The sequence below is a fragment of the Brassica napus genome, unplaced genomic scaffold (assembly GCF_020379485.1).
Source record: "Brassica napus cultivar Da-Ae unplaced genomic scaffold, Da-Ae ScsIHWf_1504;HRSCAF=2100, whole genome shotgun sequence".
Classification (NCBI taxonomy): domain Eukaryota; kingdom Viridiplantae; phylum Streptophyta; class Magnoliopsida; order Brassicales; family Brassicaceae; genus Brassica; species Brassica napus.
In genome coordinates, this window is record NW_026014919.1 from 48,361 (window position 1) to 55,777 (window position 7,417).

The following is a 7,417-nucleotide window of genomic DNA, read 5'->3' on the forward strand; positions in this document are numbered from 1 at the left end:
CACTTATCATATGGTGTGAAGCACCTGAATCAATAATCAATGGTTTTATTCCTTGAGCAATATGATTCCTAGGTTGTTCTTTTACCAGTTTCAATTTATCAATGAGATCAAGCAATGTGGTTTCATTTCTAGACATCCTATCAGCAGCAAAGGTTGTATATCTATCCGGTTCAGTTCTCATCCTATCAAAGCTTCCTAGCAAGCTATCACAAGTTCTAGGCAGCACATGAGCAGTATAGGAATAACCAAGGGTGTTTCCAAGGGTGTTACCAGACTCTTTAAGGGCTTTGATCAAGGCATCAATGTCTGACTTCTTGATCACCTCATGATCCATGTTCTTCACAGCTCCTTGGTGGTGAGAGGTTAAGGCTCTTCCTTCACTTTCACCCGCAAGACCAGATGAACCAGCTCCTGATGCGCCGGCTTCACTTGTCTCTGCAGAAAGGTGAGCTCTTCCCTCTCTCTCCTTGTTGAACTTGGCCGGCTTCAAATGGGGGTGTAGGATCCAGCACTGACTCCTCTTGTGTCCCGGCTTCTTGCAATGGTCACAGTTTCCACTGAACTTCCTTTCCTCTCCACGGTAAGCAGCCTTGTGTGCTTGGATTGCTTCAGCCTTGTTGGACAGAGCCATGTCTCCTTTCCCTCCAAACATACCAAGTGACCCCTCTTCCTTCTGAATCTGCGCACACACTTCCTCCATAGATGGAAGACTCGGCATCCTCAACATGTGCTTGATCACATCATTGAACGGAGGATCTAGTGTCAGCAGCAATCCAAACACCTGATTCTGCTCCCTCCTCTCCATGAGTAGCTCTTGATCCGCGGTGCTTGGCCTCAATGATTCAAGCTCAGACCACAAGGATCTATACTTGCCCAAATGCTTGGTGAACTCTTCTCCATCTTGAACCAGTGTGTTGATAGCCTTCTTAATCTCATACACGCGGTTCAGATTGGTAACGTTCCCAAATGTCTTCTGGAGTACCTCCCACAGGTGTTTTGGAGTCTCGCAGTAGCTGTAGGCCTCCAAGAGATGCTCTTCAAGGGACCCTTGTAGCACTGAAAGCACCATCAAGTCTTCTTGAATCCACTTCTTCTCGGCAGCAGCAACTTGATCTCCCACACCTTCATTGAAAGAATTGAGATGAAATAAAAGGAATATGATGAGAATAAGCTTCTGGTTCAGTATGAAACCAGAGAGAGTGATTGATGAGCAATTGAAAGTAATGAGAGAGTGAAGAAAGAGTATAAAGTGTTTGGGAGAGTTTCTGAGTATGCTAGAGTATAAGGGAGTAATGGAGGTCGTGAGAGACAAGAGAATAGAGAGAATAGGAGAATCTGAGAGTTTAGTAACCAGAGTATGTGAAGAAAGAGTTTTACTCTCCTTAGTTTACAATCAGATACAACATTGTCTTAAATAGACAAGCACACATATTAAACAAATACTAAAACAGGGTTTTACTAAACAAATAATATTGTAGGGTTTTCTGGTGAAGCCAGGAAGGTACAGCCAAGGTGAATCTCGACCAGAGGGAGTAGAGAGTGACAGGGGAGAGAGATGGGCACAGTCTGGTTGGGTGAAAGTGACAGCAGGTTCATCCTCTTATGCACATGTGACTTTTACTCTATTTAATTCCCAACTTGTCTCAGCTCTCTCCAACGGTCTGATGCTCCATTTTAACTTCAAATCTGCTTCAGAAGATCAAGCTGTACGAGTTCCTCACCTGCCTTACCATCCAAGTCACTCTAGGTAACTTGGAAGCCAAGACTGTACGGACTGCCTTGTGTAGCAAGGTTTTCCAGACCTGAATCTTTTCAAGTATCTCTTCTTCTCTTTGTCTTCTTTATTTATAAGATCAATGGATCACACTCAGCCATGCTTCTTCCTTCTCCACTCTAACCATAACTTGGTTCACAAGTCTGTATGAACCAGTCTCATCTTTGAAGTATCCAGATTACTTCCTCTACAATATCAAACTTGGATCATGAACCAGCTTCTTCTTCTGGTCATTCCCTTCTTCATTTCAACACTCCCCCTCAAGCTTGACCATAGGAGATCCTTGGACAAGCTTGGAACCTTGAAGAAGCTCCCTCATTAAAAACCTTAGCAAGAAAACCCATTGGGACAAAACTTGCTAAGGGAAAAAAGAGTGGAGTTTCTACAAAGCTTAGGGATTGGCCAGTGAGCCTAAGGAACTTCAGATTCATCATGGTGGAGTCCTTAGGCTCTGGATCGTGGCCTAATAGGTATAGCAAGTATGAATCACCATAACTTGCTATCCTTGAGCACAAGTGGCAGGCTGGATCATTTTGTGGCCGGTTTAGGGTCTCTCTCTCTCTCAACTGGCTTCAACTACCTTAGGAAGGCTAGGACATGACCGGATCATCATCATCATCTTCAGTGAGGCTCAAACTTATTTTGGTACCTGATACATCATTTCAAAAGTGCATCAGTTCTTAAGGAAATGCACTCATCACATCAAACTCAATAATAGTTTAAGTATAAGGACAATCAAGAATGTATTGAGATGAGTTTAAGGTGCTTCCCTTTTATAAGAATGGTGAGCTCAATCACACGGTTGGTACTGAGTAATGCAAGAGTGAATCCACTACTTGCAAACTTGGATTGGCGCCAATTCCTTCACCATCAAATCACCTTTGAGCTTCTTCTTATGACCTGAGCTTGTCTCCCCCTTTCTTCTAGCTTCTTGCCTCTATTTAGGGGTTGAGACAAAGCTTGTCTTTGTTCATAAGCTCAATAGGTACCTGATTCAATCATACAAAGAATGCATGTATCAATTCTCAAGGGGAAAACCTATTCTCACATAAGAATAAGGATGGTTTTAGGTACTCCCCTTGCATTAGTTTCTGGAATGTTGATGAGGAGTGCAGAGCATTTGAATCCTCCACGCCATTCCTTCTCTCAACCAGCCTTTGCATTGTTCTCTTGAAGTTTCAACATGTAGGGGGACTTTGCAACTACATAATTTGCCACCATCATGTGATTGCTTAGCCAAGAATGTCCCTGATTGAATAATCCTTGCATCTGGCTGGTAAGAACAGTGAGGAGTGACAGCTTCTTCAGACTGATCACTTAAGTCCTCTTTTAATTTGCCAACCTCTTGCTGGTCTTCTATGAGGAAATGGGACACTGGATATAATAAGCTTCATGGATCTTTTGGTAGCTCACTGATATTCCCCTCCTCAAGCTTGACTGAGTATAGTGACAAGCTTGAACGTGAGCTTCAATGAGTTTTGAACTGGGAGCACAACAATACCAACATCTGCGCTTAAGCCAACCAGTTCACCATCTTCCAGGAGCACAACAATACCAACATCTGCGCTTAAGCCAACTGGATCACCATTTGCCTTCAGCTCCAATGTCTTTGGACCACCAGTCTCCTCATGACTTAGGTGATGGCCTTCCTTGTGAGTCTCTTGAACCAGGAGCACAACAGCTCCTACGCCTGCGCTTAAGCCAACTGATTCCACTCATAAGATGTCTCTCCATGGTCAGTAATATACACCAAGTGTAGGCTCTGAACAACATGGTCTCTTTTCTCCATGTTCAGGAATATGCATCTTGTGCAGGCTCTGATCAACATGGGTATATCCCTTTTCCTGTTGCTGCTTCTGGTCTAATAGTCACATCCTGTGTCCTACACACCATTACAACTCAGATAGGGATCAGTAACATCAGCATGGGACCAGATCATTGAATAAAATGAAGACTGGTCGCCACTGCTTAAAAAAAAAACAGATTGCAAAAGAGCTTATCACCTCCTATGACAGCTTTAGAAACAATATGAATGCACCAGGAACAATATGTATGCCTCTTTAATACAATCCAATATGCATTTTTAAGACAATCCAGATGCTAAAGAAGACTAGGCTAATAACCTAATCAATTTCAACAACAGCATGAATACACCACACATCTAGGAACACTCCTAGATACTTAACAATCTCAAGGCAGACATGACAATTAAAGGACTCCCAATCGATATCAATATATCATGGATGCATGACAACCTAGGCAGACACTTCTAGGAACAAAAACAACCACAGATGATAAGATTAAGACAAAATGCAACTTCTAGCAACTTATCATGATCCATTGGACTCTAAACCATCACTCAAAAACGACCAGACACATTACACAAGCTATTGTTCAGGTTTAGGAGGTTTAACTTACAGCCAAGGAACCTGGGCTGGTTCCTTGAACCTTCATATACACACTACTCATCTGAGCTTGGTGGATTTGAGTTTTGGATTCATTACCCAACTCCTTTTCCTTGTGTGTTTGGCCCTGTTTGTAAAGCTCACCCTTGGATCCCCTCCTGTCCTCCTGGTCTTCTTGGTTCTATTGGACATCATCCGCCTGTGAACTTTCCTTGAAGCATGGCTGAATTTGAGCTGAATTTGAGTGCTTTTAAGAACATGAGATGAAATGGCTTCTCATTGTTTCTTCTTGCTGATTTGACTTCACCATACACGACCAGGGGATCAGATAGGAACCCTGAGAATGACTGAGAGGACCGTGGCTTTTGTTGACTCCATATTGAAGTAAATTTGAGAAAGTCGGTTTGAGCAGTCTTCAAGAGGGTGTGAGCTTTGAGCTTGTGCTTGATGTGTAAAGGTCATCACATAACATTTAATAACCTGTCACCACAACTAAAGACAGGTATCAAAAGACAATAAAGAGATCAGAACATGGTTTCTCACCAAGTCTGATCTCCAAAAACACCTTAACAAAGAACACAATGGACATAAAACTTTCTTGAAACTATTCAAGCAACAACACTGAATCCTAATTATCATAACTAACCATTCAGGTAACATAGAAACATCACAACCTAACACCAGGTCTAAACAACATTTTAAAAGAAATTTCTAAACTTTTTCTTGACAATTTTGAAGCAAATAAACCAGACAATTTTCTAGACAAGATTAGAATAATATAATGGCATTTTTTTTTTTTCAGAGACAGAGATTAAAAATAGCACTAAGACTCTTAACAAAATTCTAAGGCAGACAAATACTTAGACAAAATGACAATTGGACAGTCTTTTCATGTGTAGAAACTAGACAAGAACAACAAGCTAGTTTCTAAACACCCTAAGACAACACAAACGACCAGCACACACAGTGCTTTTATTAGAGTAGAAGATTCCGCTTACTCTCAAGAAACCTGAGCTGGTTTCTTGACTCTCCAGCCCATGGGGGCTTATTGAAAGTACATTTGTTTCAGATGTGGATTGAATATCCACCACCTATCCTTAGTGAGTCCTTCCTTGCAGTGCTGACTCTTCTGACCTTTCTTCTCTTCCAACTTGAAGTAGGATTTGTTGGACAGAGACTGAGCTTCTGGTTGTCTCTCATTAACATGAGCAAAGACCTTGCAGATTTTCCATGGAGCTTCATCTGAAGTATGGCTCCAAACACCTTTGCCTCTATGGTTTTTCTTCATCATTCTGACCCAGAGAGAGTAGTTTGGAGTTTTGAGCTTCACTGAACTCGCCCATGCTTGAATATTCATCATCTTGAAGATTTTTGGACCAGTGGATAATAGGATGTTCCTACTGGTTTGAAAGGGACAGGATTTGAAAGACTGGACTTTGATGAAGCTTGCTGAACTGAGCTAAGACTTTCTTGAGTTCCAGAGACTGAGATACTCCTTTATCTTGAGTTCTGGTGAGGCTTTTCCCTCCTGGAAAACCTTTGGACCAGAGGATAAAAGGATGTAACAAACAGGTTTGAACAGATTTTTAAAGAGAGAATTTGGACAGGGATAATTTGCGGAAGCAATATAGGTTCTCAAGAGCTTGTGGCTCTGATACCATGAAAGAATTGAGATGAAATAAAAGGAATATGATGAGAATAAGCTTCTGGTTCAGTATGAAACCAGAGAGAGTGATTGATGAGCAATTGAAAGTAATGAGAGAGTGAAGAAAGAGTATAAAGTGTTTGGGAGAGTTTCTGAGTATGCTAGAGTATAAGGGAGTAATGGAGGTCGTGAGAGACAAGAGAATAGAGAGAATAGGAGAATCTGAGAGTTTAGTAACCAGAGTATGTGAAGAAAGAGTTTTACTCTCCTTAGTTTACAATCAGATACAACATTGTCTTAAATAGACAAGCACACATATTAAACAAATACTAAAACAGGGTTTTACTAAACAAATAATATTGTAGGGTTTTCTGGTGAAGCCAGGAAGGTACAGCCAAGGTGAATCTCGACCAGAGGGAGTAGAGAGTGACAGGGGAGAGAGATGGGCACAGTCTGGTTGGGTGAAAGTGACAGCAGGTTCATCCTCTTATGCACATGTGACTTTTACTCTATTTAATTCCCAACTTGTCTCAGCTCTCTCCAACGGTCTGATGCTCCATTTTAACTTCAAATCTGCTTCAGAAGATCAAGCTGTACGAGTTCCTCACCTGCCTTACCATCCAAGTCACTCTAGGTAACTTGGAAGCCAAGACTGTACGGACTGCCTTGTGTAGCAAGGTTTTCCAGACCTGAATCTTTTCAAGTATCTCTTCTTCTCTTTGTCTTCTTTATTTATAAGATCAATGGATCACACTCAGCCATGCTTCTTCCTTCTCCACTCTAACCATAACTTGGTTCACAAGTCTGTATGAACCAGTCTCATCTTTGAAGTATCCAGATTACTTCCTCTACAATATCAAACTTGGATCATGAACCAGCTTCTTCTTCTGGTCATTCCCTTCTTCATTTCAACATTCATCTCCTTCTCCGTCTTTAGCCACTGGCTTGGTTGCATCATCCGTGATGTGACTCCACAGCCCTAGCCTCCCAATGGCTGTCTTCACCAGCCTTGACCACAACAGGTAGTTACTACCACCCTTCAACGCAACAGGAACCGTAATGACCTTGTAGTTTCCCTCCATCTTGCTTTGTTAGAACCGAAAAGAAAGTATGAAAGAGTATGAACTGAAGCTGAAGAACACTCTAAATCTCAATACCAAAGCCAACCTGGCTCTGATACCATATGATTTTAGAGAGTTGAACAGGTATTGAGAGATTTAGAGAAAGATTAAAGTGAGATGAGATGATTTATGAAATGTAGAAGAGAAACATGATGAACTAGAGAGAGAATATGATAAACTCGTGTTAACCATTAATCAAGACAGAGTTTACAATATATAGAGAGAGACATTAGGGTATTCAGAAGCACTAAGCATGTGAGGTCAAGGATAAGATTGCTTTAATTCAAATGTAAACCAATGGGAGCTGTCACACGCTTTTGGCATCTTGGACTCGGTTCCCTTTTGCCTTTACAGCTTGTGCCAGACTGTCAGGATAAGCCGCGGTCACTCTATCCATCCAAACGGTCATATCTCCTAAGGTTGTTAACTTGAAGAGAAGAAGTGGAGAAGCAAAAGTGATGAGTTGAGTTGG

General features: G+C 41.6%; 1 long non-coding RNA gene across 2 annotated transcripts; it reads right to left on the reverse strand.

The window, feature by feature from the left end:
- Positions 1–1,326: 1,326 nt before the first annotated feature.
- LOC125597606 lies at positions 1,327–6,781 on the reverse strand. Of its 2 annotated transcripts, none has more exons than XR_007331842.1 (2): positions 5,178–6,781; positions 1,327–4,659 (listed from the first exon to the last, which is right to left on the reverse strand). It is a non-coding gene; the product is annotated as an uncharacterized LOC125597606 (long non-coding RNA). The 2 variants fall into 2 exon arrangements; XR_007331841.1 differs by having other exon boundaries at positions 1,327–4,671.
- Between the last annotated feature and the right edge of the window lie 636 nt (positions 6,782–7,417).